Source organism: Hemicordylus capensis, chromosome 1 (assembly GCF_027244095.1).
Source record: "Hemicordylus capensis ecotype Gifberg chromosome 1, rHemCap1.1.pri, whole genome shotgun sequence".
Classification (NCBI taxonomy): domain Eukaryota; kingdom Metazoa; phylum Chordata; class Lepidosauria; order Squamata; family Cordylidae; genus Hemicordylus; species Hemicordylus capensis.
The window spans coordinates 130,023,471-130,036,434 of record NC_069657.1 but is presented as its reverse complement, the minus strand read 5'-3'; the positions used below and the strand labels follow the sequence as shown (position 1 = coordinate 130,036,434).

At 42.9% G+C, this 12,964-nt stretch overlaps 1 protein-coding gene across 8 annotated transcripts in view; it reads right to left on the bottom strand.

The window, feature by feature from the left end:
* DUSP8 (dual specificity phosphatase 8) overlaps positions 1-12,964 on the bottom strand; it is a 143,176-nt gene that overhangs the window by 49,985 nt on the left and 80,227 nt on the right. The gene's annotated exons all lie outside the window — the stretch shown is intronic.

The following is a 12,964-nucleotide window of genomic DNA, read 5'->3' as shown; positions in this document are numbered from 1 at the left end:
CCCATCAGGTGCCTCTGAGAAGCCCACAGGCAAGAGGTGAGGGCATGCCCTCTCTCCTGCTGTTGCTCTCCTGCAACTGGTATTTAGAGGCATCTGGCAGCCTCTGAGGCTGGAACATAGGAAGCTGCCATATACTGAGTCAGACCATTGGTCCATCTAGCTCAGTATTGTCTACACCAGGCCTGCTCAACTTTGGCCCCCCAGCTGTTTTTGGACAACAACTCCCATAATCCCCAGCCACAGTGGCCAATAGCCAGGGATTATGGGAGTTGTAGGCCAACATCTGCAGGAGGGCCGAAGTTGAGCGGCTCTGGTCTACACAGACTGGCAGCAGCTTCTCCAAGGTTACAGGCAGGAGTCTCTGAGCCCTATTTTGGAGATGCTAGGGAGGGAACTTGGAACCTTCTGCATGCAAGCATGCAGATGCTCTTCCCAGAGTGGCCCCATCCCTTAAGGGGAATAACTTGCAGTGTTCACATTCAAATGCAAATCAGGATAGACCCTTGTAATGACCAGCATCCCCTCCTTCTAAAGAGTTAACAGGAAGTGAACCCTGTCTTGAATGACAGACTGGTGAATTCCAGGGCTCAGCCAATCAGCACACCAGGTTGGTGGGGCCTAGAAAGCTGTTGCCAGGATGAAGGGAAGTATTTGTTCGAATAAGCTAGGCTGGAGGTGCTGAGAAGGACATGTGACTTGGAGGTTGGCTGCAGGAGAATAAGCCTGCAGATCCCTGAAAGGATTGCAGGAAGCTTGATTCTTACCAGGAATTGGGTGGGTTCAAGGAAAAGGGAATTCTGCATAGGGAACAGTTTATTTAGTCAGACTGTGCATTAGGAACGTATTTCTTTGTATGTGTATGTTTTTGCATATTCCTGATAAAGTAAAGGTAAAGTTGTGCCGTCGAGTCAGTGTCGACTCCTGGCAACCACAGAGCCCTGTGGTTGTTTTTGGTAGCATACAGAAGGGGTTTACCATTGCCATCTCCCACACAGTATGAGATGATGCCTTTCAGCATCTTCCTATATCATTGCTGCAGATATAGGCATTTCCCATAGTCTGGTATGGGAAACATACCAGTGGGGGTTGAACCAGCAACCTCTTTCTCCCTAGGCAAGTTACTTCCCCTCTGTGCCATTAGGTGGCTATTCCTGATACTGTTCTATTATTGTTTACATGTAAAGTAATTAAAATAAGAAACACCAGCCTACACCCACCCTACCTAGGGTGTTGCAAAAGATGCTATAAACATTTAAGTGTGCCTAAGAGGAGAAGAAGATGACCAGCAGCAAGGTGGATGGACTCAATTATGACAGCAATGAATGCACCACTCAGAGACCTTAAAGGCCACGTTGAAGACAGATCATCCTGGAGAGAATCTATCTATGTGGTAACTAAGAGTCCACACCAACCTGACAGCACTTAATACACCACCTAGAGATTACTATAATAGGCAGTATATAAATTCAATAAATAAATAAATAATAGCTTGTCTTGATTGATTGATTAAATGCCATTAAGTCGGTGTTGACTCTTAGCAACCACATAGACAGACAGATGCAGTTGGTGGGGCTGCAACATGCCTCCTTGTAGTCAGGATCAGCATCACCACGCAAATGGGGGTGGGTGGGGCTGGCAGGCAGCACCTTTCCTGTCTCTTAAAGTAACCCTGCCCGCTCTCTGGAAGAGCGTCGGTGGGGGGAAAGCCGTGGGGCGGGGGCTAGCAGGTAGGCTGAGCCTTCCCTGTCCCTTGAAGCGACCCCCCTGCTCCCTCCAAACCAGTTTGAACGCCAGTTGCTGGAATGCCAGTTGCCAGAACCGGTTCGGTGCTCCTAGAATGGACTTTCTCGTCCTCTGGAACAGAGCCTGATTGTGGGGACAAGTTACGTATATTTTGCTAGAAGGCCAGCAATTTCACATTTCCTTCAGAACTCTTGGGTGGATGCCATCTGGCCCTGGCGATTTGTTAAAGACAGTTTAGAACATCTTCTCTCATCACCTCAAATTGGCCCAGTTCCTCAGTCTCCAAGCACGAGAAGCTTAGTTCTGGAGCTGGCATCCCCCGGCACGAAGACAGATGCAAAAAAACTCATTCAGCTTCTCTGCAATCTGCTTATCCTCCTGAACAATCTCTTTCATGCCATCTAAGTGTCCAGCCGTTTCCCTGGCAGATTTTCTGCTTGTGATATAATTAAAGAACTTCTTGTTATTGTCCTTGACACTTCTTGCTATATCTTCCTTGAACCCTCTTTCTGCATCCCTTATTGTCTCTTTGCATTATTATTTTTTTGCCAGAGTTTATGTTCCTTTCTGTTCTCTTCTTTGGGGCAGGATTTCCATTTTCTGAAGGAAGTCTTTCCCCCTTTTATAGCTTCCCTGACTCTGCTTGCTAGCCAGTGTGGTGTAGTGGTTAGAATGTTGGACTAGGACCGGGGAAACCTGAGTTCAAATCCCCATTCAGCCATGAAACTCATTGGGTGATTCTGGGCCAGTCACATATCTCAGCCTAACCTACCTCACAGGGTTGTTGTAAGGATAAACATAACCATGTACACACTCTGGGCTGCTTGGAGGAAGAGCAAAATATAAATGTAACACAAAACAAATGCTGATGTCCTCCTGAACTTGGTGGTACCATTCCTCCTTCTTGGTATAAACTTCAACTAAGCTTCTATTATTGTGGTTCCATGCTTTCTGGAGTGATTATAGCTGTAAATGTGTAGAACACATTTTCATCTTCTGCTAAATGCACTGCATATAAGTAAGAGGCAAGGCCAGTAGAAATTAAGCCCTAATAACCCCTTACTGGAGTATATATTGTAAGTTATGTGCCTTATGCAACTTCAGAGACAGCCACTAGATGGAGATAGGTTATCCCTGGAGACAGAAGAGAGAGGGAGAGTTAGTTAGCTAGTTCTAGAAGTCTGAGGCTCTCTGTATTGTGGTGGATGGGGCAAGTTATTATGAGGACAGAGCTTGTGAAAATGTGAAAATTGTGAAAAGAGAGAGTGGCCTTGTATCTTGTCATCCCTGGTTGACAAATTTTTTTGTTTTTACAACTCAGGTCACTGGCATCTCTGAGGAAGAAAAGCAGCCCGGCTGAGCTACTGGAGCAGACTGCAAGGCTGCACAACAAATTTTACATATTCATGAACTGAAAACAAGTTTCCTGGGGCTCACACATATATCCTTATATGAAATTTCTAAGAACATTTCCATTAGTAACGTTCTCTGATAATTACTTGGTTTTTCCATGTTGCTTGTCAGACAGTTCTAAGTTACTAAAAAGCTACCTACAGTATTAGACTTTAATTTTCATATACTTGTCCAATACAAAATATCAGTTATTATTTTAAGACTTTGAATGGGTATGATCTAGAACAGGGGTTCTCAACCTTGAGTCCCCAGATATTGTTGGACTTTAACTCCCATAATCCCCAACCAAAGGCCACTGGGGCTGGGAATTATGGGAGTTGAAGTCCAATAACATCTGGGGGCCCAACATTGAGAATCCTTGATCTAGAAGACTCTCACGCATCAAAGTCTGTGTCTTCACACCACTCTGACTGGGGCTGTTGGGTCCACACATCAGCCTTTATTATGGACATCAGCATTAAAAGGTAAAGTGTACCGTCAAGTTGGTGTTGACTCCTGGTGACCACAGAGCCCTGTAGTTGTCTTTGGTAGAATACAGGAGGGGTTTACCATTGCCTCCTCCCACGCAGTATGAGATGATGCCTTTCAGCACCTTCCTATATCACTGCTGCCCAATATAGGTACCAGCAGGGATTTGAACCAGCAACCTCCTGCTTGCTAGGCAAATCATTTCCCACTGCACCATTAGGTGGCTTGGACATCAGCATTACTGGCATACATCTTTGGCATTAGACCCATCCATGAGTAGACACACACTGGCAACTTGCTGAGATACAGTCCTTGTAAAACATTTCATTAACATGTGTAGCTGCTGCTTGTCTTGCAGCAGGCTCCCCAATGCTTGGTAATAGTGAGTGTTAATGAGGTGCTAACAAAGCACTTCGCCAGGAGCAAACCAAAAGTTCCATTAGCCTCAGTTTGTGGAGCCGTGGTCTTAAAGGAGCTGAATAAGGTCAAGGCTTGTTAACACTTTACAGTACATAATACTGTGAATCTATTCTGTAGCTTTCAATCAATGGCTTAGCTTGTCAGCTGTTACTTAAAAGATCCTGTTGAGAGCAGAGTGTGCGTCATGTGTCTGTACACGTATATGCACATGCGTGAACAGACACAGAATTTATTGTATTCTAGTATGCCTATTCAAAAGAAACCCCTAACAAATTTTAAGGCCCAAGGCAAGGTGTTCACCTCTCCACCCTGGCATCACAGCAGAAACCACATTATGAAGCTGTCCACATGTGCAGCAAAGACTGGGCATAGGCAGCCAAGCCTCGTCTTTGCTGCATGTGTGAGCCGCTCAGCAACTGGCGGCGGTGCAGTGACAAACCTTGTACGGAGCCCTGCCTCTTACCCAGGGTTAAGGGCACAAGCGCATTCTTACCCCTGGCTATCTGATCGTGTGTCGGTGCTGCATGGCACCAGTGGTCCCTCTAATTTTCTTCACCTCTGTGCAGAATGAGTTTTGTTCTGGGCAGCAGTATCGAGGCAGTGTGTGCACACATGCATTCAGAGTGTGGCCTTCCTGATTCAACATAAGCGGGATCTAAAATGAACTGAGCGGACATCCAAAAACCTGTGAGCATGTGCACACCTTAGAGGGAACAGTGCATGGCACCTACACACAAGTAGCCTCCTGGCCTGTGTCAGGATGCTCCCCATAATGCACCGCACACTTGTGTGGTACATTATGGGCGTTCCAGGGGCCTCCTGCCACCTGAACAGCTGGCAGTCATCTGGGTGGACAATCTACTGCCCAGCAACAGCAGGGAGATTGTCTGTGGGGGAGGTAAGCATTACAAGGCTTCCTCACCCCTTTTGAGCCCTCTCTCCTGATCATGAGAAAGGGCTCTGTGACTGCCACTGTTATTATGGGAACCAGTTGACACTGGGCCTGTTCTGGGCACAGAAGTAAAGTACTAGAGTCAGGTTCCACTATTAAACTGAAAGTCAGCATCAAACAGTGATTCTCTATGGAATCTCTATGCTTAAAATTCTATATAATCTAATAAATAAATAAATATATTGAGAACACATCATAGAAAACCAATTTTATACCACAAAGACCAATAAGGCCTGTTTTGGCATTGCACCTAATTGGTTCTGGTGTGCGGAATTTACTATAGTTAGGAACATAGGAAGCTGCCATATCCTGAGTCAGACCATGGGTCCATCTAGCTCAGTATTGTCTACACAGACTGGCAGCAGCTTCTCCAAGGTTGCAGGCAGGAATCTTTCTCAGCCCTATCTTGGAGGTGCCAGGGAGGGAACTTGGAACTCAGATGCTCTTCCCAGAGCAGATCCATCCCCTAAGGGGAATATCTTACAGTGCTCACACATCAAGTCTCCCATTCATATGCAACTAGGGCAGACCCTGCTTAGCTAAGGGGAGAAGTCATGCTTGCTACCACAAGACCAGCTCTCCTCTCCTTTAGTTGCTAAACAGCAACCCATGGCTAACAAATCAGGATTCCATCTTCCTCAATAAACAGGCTGCATGTTATGGATATTTTGGATTTATTTTAGAGGATCATTTATTTAAGTTCCTGTCCACACACAAGACAGGCTCCTGGCAAAACACTTCATTAGCACCTAATTAATACCCATAGTTGCCAAGAAGGTTGTTTTGAAGCAAGCAGTAACTGCAAAAGAGGACTTCTGTCTAAGCCCAAGAACTTATTTCCACTCTCCGCCATATTTGGAATCACATCACTTGCAGCATCTCAACAATGCCCTGCAGCACTGAGCGTCACCTCCTCAATCACAGCCTGCATTTGCCTTGAATGTCTTTTATTCAAGCACCGATCCACTTCTAAGAATGGTTACATATCACAGCCCTAAGAGGCACGGCTGCAGGCAAGCCCAAAAGACGCTTGTACTAGCCAATTAAGCAGAACTCTTGGAACGGAAATCAAAATCTCGAGCCATCACAATAAAAACCCTGCTAGTTGAGGCAACAGTTAATCAAATTTGTGTGGACAGCTTTAATTAAAACACCTCTGCTTTAGTGAGACTTAATTAAAAGTGGAGTTGTTTTTAAGTCAGCTGCCCTCACCTCTTCCATTGCAGTCATGCTGCTTAATGCAGGCCGAAGCCAGGATAAAAGTGGGTCAGATGATCACTTGCAATATATACTTTACAATAACCGGTGCTTTGGGGGGTTTTGCAGCACCAAACGTTGTTCGTATTAGTTTAACTTACAAAATACTAGAAGATCATTCCATATGGCTTTAGATAGTGGTTTTCTGAGAACATTTCAACAGTATAGTTTGGTGCTATGGAAAGAAGTTTTCTCACCTTTATGTACTGCTATATAATCAATAATCAGTACATCTTTTAAAAGTTGTAATTCAAACTGTGGATTTATTCCACTAACAATGTTTTGCAGTGATGAAGTCTGACCCTACTTTACTTTCTGGTGCTTAGCCAATTTCTAATCCATGACATAACTATTATCTCTGAACCCCATGGTTACTTAGTTTCCTTAATAGACTCCAGAGAAGAACATCAATAGGGGCTCATATTGGAAGTCCAAATAAACTGTAAACTCTAATGCTACTGGTTCAACCATTTCCTTTCCACATACTTGTTAAGAATTGGGGCCCAGTTTTGCTCCATTTATCAGGTACCATTAAACAACCCAGCATAAACAAATGGAAAAATGAAATGACCCAACACAAATATTGGCTCCTGACTTGTCAGATGCAAAAGAGAGTATTTCTCCACAGCTGTTAATGTGCCTGTAGCCCTTCCTGAACATTACATATATACTGCTTGCGAGAGACAAAATAAATAAACCATTTTGCCAAGTTTAGAGAAATAGAAGCGGAAGAAAAATGGGCATGTATGATATGCCCATGAAACACATTGGCCCTCTGCAGCACTGCAGGGTTGCAAGTGGTCTGGGAGTATGGCCAGATCTGTCAAAAGCAATGGGTTTGCTGAACAGCTGGGGGTGGGGGAGGGAAGAGGTTTATCATCAATTATTGCTGTGCCACATTCTTTCCAAATCATGAGTGTAAATGGATGCTCCAAATTTAGAAAGAAGAGGGCTGGAAAAATCTGAACATTCTTCACAGATTTGGTACACATTCAAGAGTAAAAGGAGGGGAATGAGCTCAATGTACATCTGAGCCAGATTAAAAGCTCCTGCTTCAGAAAGGAAATGAGAGGCCTTAGCACAGGTTGGTGTTCAAGAGCAAAAAAGGAGCACATGTTCTCATACTTCTCAGAAGTAGCTCCCATGGCATACTTCAGAAGTAACTCAACTTCTAAATACTAGAATACAGTATTTCTAGGCCCCATATCCAACCATGTGTTTGTTTTTAAAGTTGCTGTTTGAATTTCTGCAGTTTAGTCAATGCTCAACACAGGCTGTATTCACTCATGATTCAACTTCCATGCCTTTTTTGAATTAACTGTTTTATACTATACTGCATGTGTATGTATGTACACACACACACACCCCTATGTATTCTCCTGATATGCGTTCAGTGTGTACTTTATACTGGAAAATGTGGCTGTTTCATGCTTCCTTGTAATTTCTATAAAAGCACAGAGGATTTTAAAAAGGTATTCTGGTCAACTATTTCCATTTGGGAAGGCAGAAGTAGTTAAGTGAACATCAGAAGCAGTCATAGTCACTTGATTTGTATACTGCTTTTTTGCATTCCCTGCACTTGAAGAACATCACTTGGAGAACATCACCTAGATACTCCATAAAATTCTCTGTAACAATCAGTGTTCATGATGAAATAAACTGCCATGTGGAAGGCTTGTAATTTCATTTGTAGTAAGGTCAGGTGCTCATATCTGCTGCTGTTAACTGCAACAGATACCGGTTACAGTACAGTGTACTTACTGTGGGCGACTGCTCACATGCAGCAGGAGTAGAAAACTTCCAATGTAAACAAAGGGGGCTTTCAGTTTGCTATTCACCTCATGATCTAGGCTGTTTTTTTCAAGCTAGCATGACATGATAATGCTAAAGGTTCATACAGCATGGGTAAGTAGATGCAATGACCCTAAGCACAGTGCAAAAAACACCCCTCTCATCCATTTCGCTAGTGGGGAAACAAAGAAAAGTATGGCTTGCCAATTGTCTCAAATAAGCTACTTGACTTACATTTTAAACAACTGATTTTATGGATTGTTTCAAACACCACTGATGCGGGGAGTGATTTATGTCACTGCTGCTAAAGCACAATCTTATTCCTAACTGGCTCTGCTCCACTACCCAGGAAATCTGTCTCTTCCATTCCTATTAGAAACAGCCAGTATTTGCTTTATCCTCCCTAGAGTTGAGCAAAAGGTCCTTGCCGATCAGCACAGAAGCCAGTTGCTGTGCCAACCTTTTGGTCTGGCATGTCAACCTTTCGCCACTCCTCTAAACACACACAAAAGGAAAAGAGACTGGCAAGGACTTCCTTGCTGACACCATCATTGCTGACGGCATGATTTCAAGAGGACGTGCTTGATAAACCAATTATAATAAAAGCACGAAGGTGTTGAGGGAGTGGCTGCAGATGTTGCTTTGGAATCAGAGGTTAAAGAACAGTCAGGCTCCTGCAGGAATAGCAGTGCCGTAAGGAAAGGAGGGAGGGAAAAGGGAGAGGGTACGTAATTCAGGAAAAATGTTGGCTCCATTCACTTTTTCAACGCTTCCTTCATGTGACGTCAGGAAATCCACCTAAATCAACAGGCTTTCTCCTCCTGCAAATGGAGGACAGCAAGCAAGGCTGTTTTCACTTATCACACTTGCAAAAAACAAAACCCAACTCCCCCCCGCCCCCACAAAAAAACAATGTGTTCACAACCTCCTCATTCATACCCCCCGCACAAGAAAAAGTAGCTTTCCAAGAGCAGGGCAAATTTCATTTATTTTTCCTTCATTTCCTTATCTCTCCCTGCCCTGCTAAAGGCTGCACTGCCCACTCCCCACACAACACAGGAAAGTAAGCACGCACGCACGCACAGAGACTTTTTTGGGGAATATGGGAGTGTTCCCTTCAGCTCCTTGTCAATCATTTTGTGTCCCTCTGAATTCGCTGCAGGTAATATCAGCCTCATACTGCTACACGAAGAGGTATGTAGCAAGATAAAAAACATTACTAAGGACAGCAAAGCAAACGTGTGTGTGTAAGATTGACAGCTAGTTGGATTCAATTCTATCTACAAGTGGAGAATTTTCACTACAGCAGACTGGCCATGTTTCATAAGCCAAGATATTTTATTAGCTATCAGCTGCAGGGAAATTCCAGCTGGAGTTTTTGAGCCTGGTAGGAACACTTTATAACCTAGCTCCAGTAACCTTTTTGGTAGGTTAGCAGCCGAGGAGGAGTGGTGGAAATCATGAATCCACCTGCAATTTATCCCCTGTTCCAACAATGTATTAACTATAAATCTAACTGCTTGGGTTTTAGTTATACATCCTAGCCTAAGAAAGATAATTACACGGAAGCAGAGTCATCTGTCTACCTACCATTTGCCCTTAAAAATAAAATAAAATTCCAATTTGACTCAGATTTTGTGTTTCATCTTTAGGTCTCTGAACCTATAGAATACTGCCAGGGTGAGATGAAAACGTGATTCAGAGGATCACTTCTCTGGGCTCTTTGAAATCAGGTATAAACGCCCAATCCATGTGCAAAACACAGAAACACCTATGAAGGGTGTATGCATATCCTGCTGTTTTCTGAATAGAAGAAAATGCAGAATGCTCAAGATCTGAATTTTCAGTTAAAACTAAAGGTGGAAGTTTCCAGCTGTCATGGATACTGTTGTGGGGGTGGGGGAACACTCCTTGAACACTAAGTGGGCTATGCTGAAAGCTCTGATGTCAGAAGAGAGTATTGTAGAAATTCCTGTTGAAGAGGAAGATTTAAGTGGCATTCAAGCTCACTTCTCCATGTCCTCGAATTCTTTCCTTCCTAGATACACATTCCACTCTTCCCCATGTCACATGAACCCCTTCATTATTACCTTGCTAAAACTGAAATCTAACATTATTTTATTTTGATTTCATGTTCAGAGTTATTTCCATAAGATAAATAAATGTATGCCTATGTACAAAATTGGAATAAACTTATTCTGACCGTAGAATCCAAGGGCTGGAATAAAAATAAACACACATTTTATGGCAATTTCTGAAATTAAGCATTCTTCCAGAATGTATGAGGAAGAAAGGCACCAAGTAAATAAGTTTGGTGCTTCAAACAATTTATAAGAAGCAAGATTTTCAAGGGTAGTAACTACAATTACATTTGTGGAGTAGGTTCTAGTAGATGGGGGAAGGTTATGAATTTGAGGCCATTGTATAGGCACTGGCTCCCACTTTCCATACACTCAAGGACATGCATTACCTCCACTGAAGTCAATAATGGGTTCTAATATGATGGCAGCTGAGTACCTTGAAATTTCAACCACTATTCAGCTAGGAAGAGAAGCCCAATGCTAGTGTGTTTAAGTAACTTAATTGACTAGGAAATGCTCTTAAATTATAATGGATCCACTTCTTCAGTTTCACCAGTATGAGAGCCCTATGGGGAGAGAACATGAGTATAAATTTCCTCCCTTAGGGCTAGTTTACACATTCTTTTCAGAGGACACATTTCATATGCTTGTGACATAAAATGCTGGAAAACATACTTACTAGGACAACTTGTATAAGACAAATATACAAGAAATTGAAAAGGTATGGAGATTACATGCAGAATTAGAGATTGTATCTTAATGCACAGGTTCTCAAACTTGGGTCCCCAGATGTTGTTGGACTTCAGCTCTCATAATCCTCAGCCACTATGGCCTTGGCCATTGAGGCTGGGGATTATGGAAGTTGAAGTCCAACATCTGGGAACGCAAGTTTGAGAACCCCTGCATTAAGATATAAATATATACATTTATATTTAGAAAGTAACTCAGAAGTGGTCTTCAGACCTACCAGAAACTGAACCTTTTAGTCCAAATTAATAGGTTATAGCCCATGTTAGAGAAAAGAGTGTGAGAGAGGGAGAGAATGCATGTGTTAGAAATCTATTCTGCCTGCCTCTTAAGTTTTCAGCAGCTTCCCCCCCCCGCCCCTCGTTTTGAGTCATGCTTTCCACATAAAACTCAGCAGCCGTGACCCAGTGTTCTACATTTCAGTTCCTTTCCTCCACCCAGCACATTAGTGGTCTGTGTTTGACATTAGTGAATTGGCAGGCTCCAGGGCATGCAGCTCATGACGCCACAGCAAACACACACTTAAAGCATCTTTGCCAAAACCTCAGAAAGGAAATTACCAGCAACTTCTGGGAAGGTCTCATGTGCACGTTTAATTGCAAAACTGAGTTTATGTGAATTCAAACTTTTTATTTTTACACACATACACACTTTTTCTGCTGAAGTTACAAAAGACTGAGATGGTGAAGTTCATTGAGGGCACATTCAGATAGCACTTATAGAGAGGGTTTATTTCTGACAAGGATGTCACTTCCTTCCTCCAAGGAGCTCAGCTCATTTTATCCTTACACTCTCCACATGAGATACATTAGGATCAGGCAAATGGTTAGCAACGGGACCAAGTTTAAGGTTAGCTGTTTTATGGTAGTCACTTTATTGTATGCTGGGGTAAAAATACCAAATGGAGATCACCTAGTGAGCTTCAAGGCTGAGCAATGACTTGAGTCGGGGATTCCACAACTCAATCCACTATGCCAGAATAATGAGCCACCAAGTGGGAGACTGTACTTATGGATGAGATCCCTGTATGTATTTATTTAAAATATATATGCTGCCTTCAGACCCAGGCCCACCCAAAGCTCACACCACCGACAACTAAACTCAATTAAAATACAAGAGTAAAAGAAACAGCAGGAAAGAGAAAAGCAAGACACCTTCATGAACAGTAAAACAATCAAATCAAGGGAGCTTTAACAACCCACAGTTAAAGGCCTGTTGAAACAAGATGGTCTTTACTGCCTTTTAAAGAGTTGGCAGAGATGAGGGTCCATCCAGCTGAATCTCTCAGACAGAGGAGGGAATTCCAAAGACCAAGTGACGCAAATGAGAATGCTCTATCTCAAACACTACCAACCTCACTTCAGATGGCGGTGGGCTACAGAACAGAGTCTGTATCTCAACAGGTGGGCAGAATAGTTTAGGGAAAGCAGAGATGTCAATATCATTTTAAAACGAAACCATTAGAATAATATCCATTAGCCATACAATTTTAACCATTAAGAAGTCCAGTTAGAAAAAAGTTTACAAGTCTAGTTCACTTGAACCAAGTTTTAGAAGTGCTACATTGCACCTCCAAAGCTGTTTTTTTGCTAGGAAAAATAAACATACTCTGGTGCCAGTCTTGTATGCAGACTACTAACAATAAGGCTTGTGCTGAGAAATCACATGTTCTGCAGGCACCAACAATCCTCAAAAGGAATGCTTTACCAGTTTTCCAAGCCTTGGAAAATCCTGTGTGTTGACCTTCCACCACTCCAATGGATTACATTCCAAAGAAGGGCAAGTCTCCCTGAAGTACTTTTCCAATCCATTTCCTATTATATTCTCCTAATTCTTTTTTCTTGTATAACCTTAACCTAAAATAACCACTATAGGACTTTTCTCAGTTTCACTCTTTTTTAGGGGTGTCAAGTCTATCAGCTTGGCCAGCTCAGCCACAGTGCTCTTAGATTCTTGTATTTCTATCAATGCAGTTTGCTAAAGTTCTGGTTTTGAAGCAGTCTGGATGACAGGCAAAAGATCTGCACCATAAACACGTGGTTTCTAACAAGGAGACAATAAGTGAGGTTTGGCAGTTATGGAAGGAGCTCTA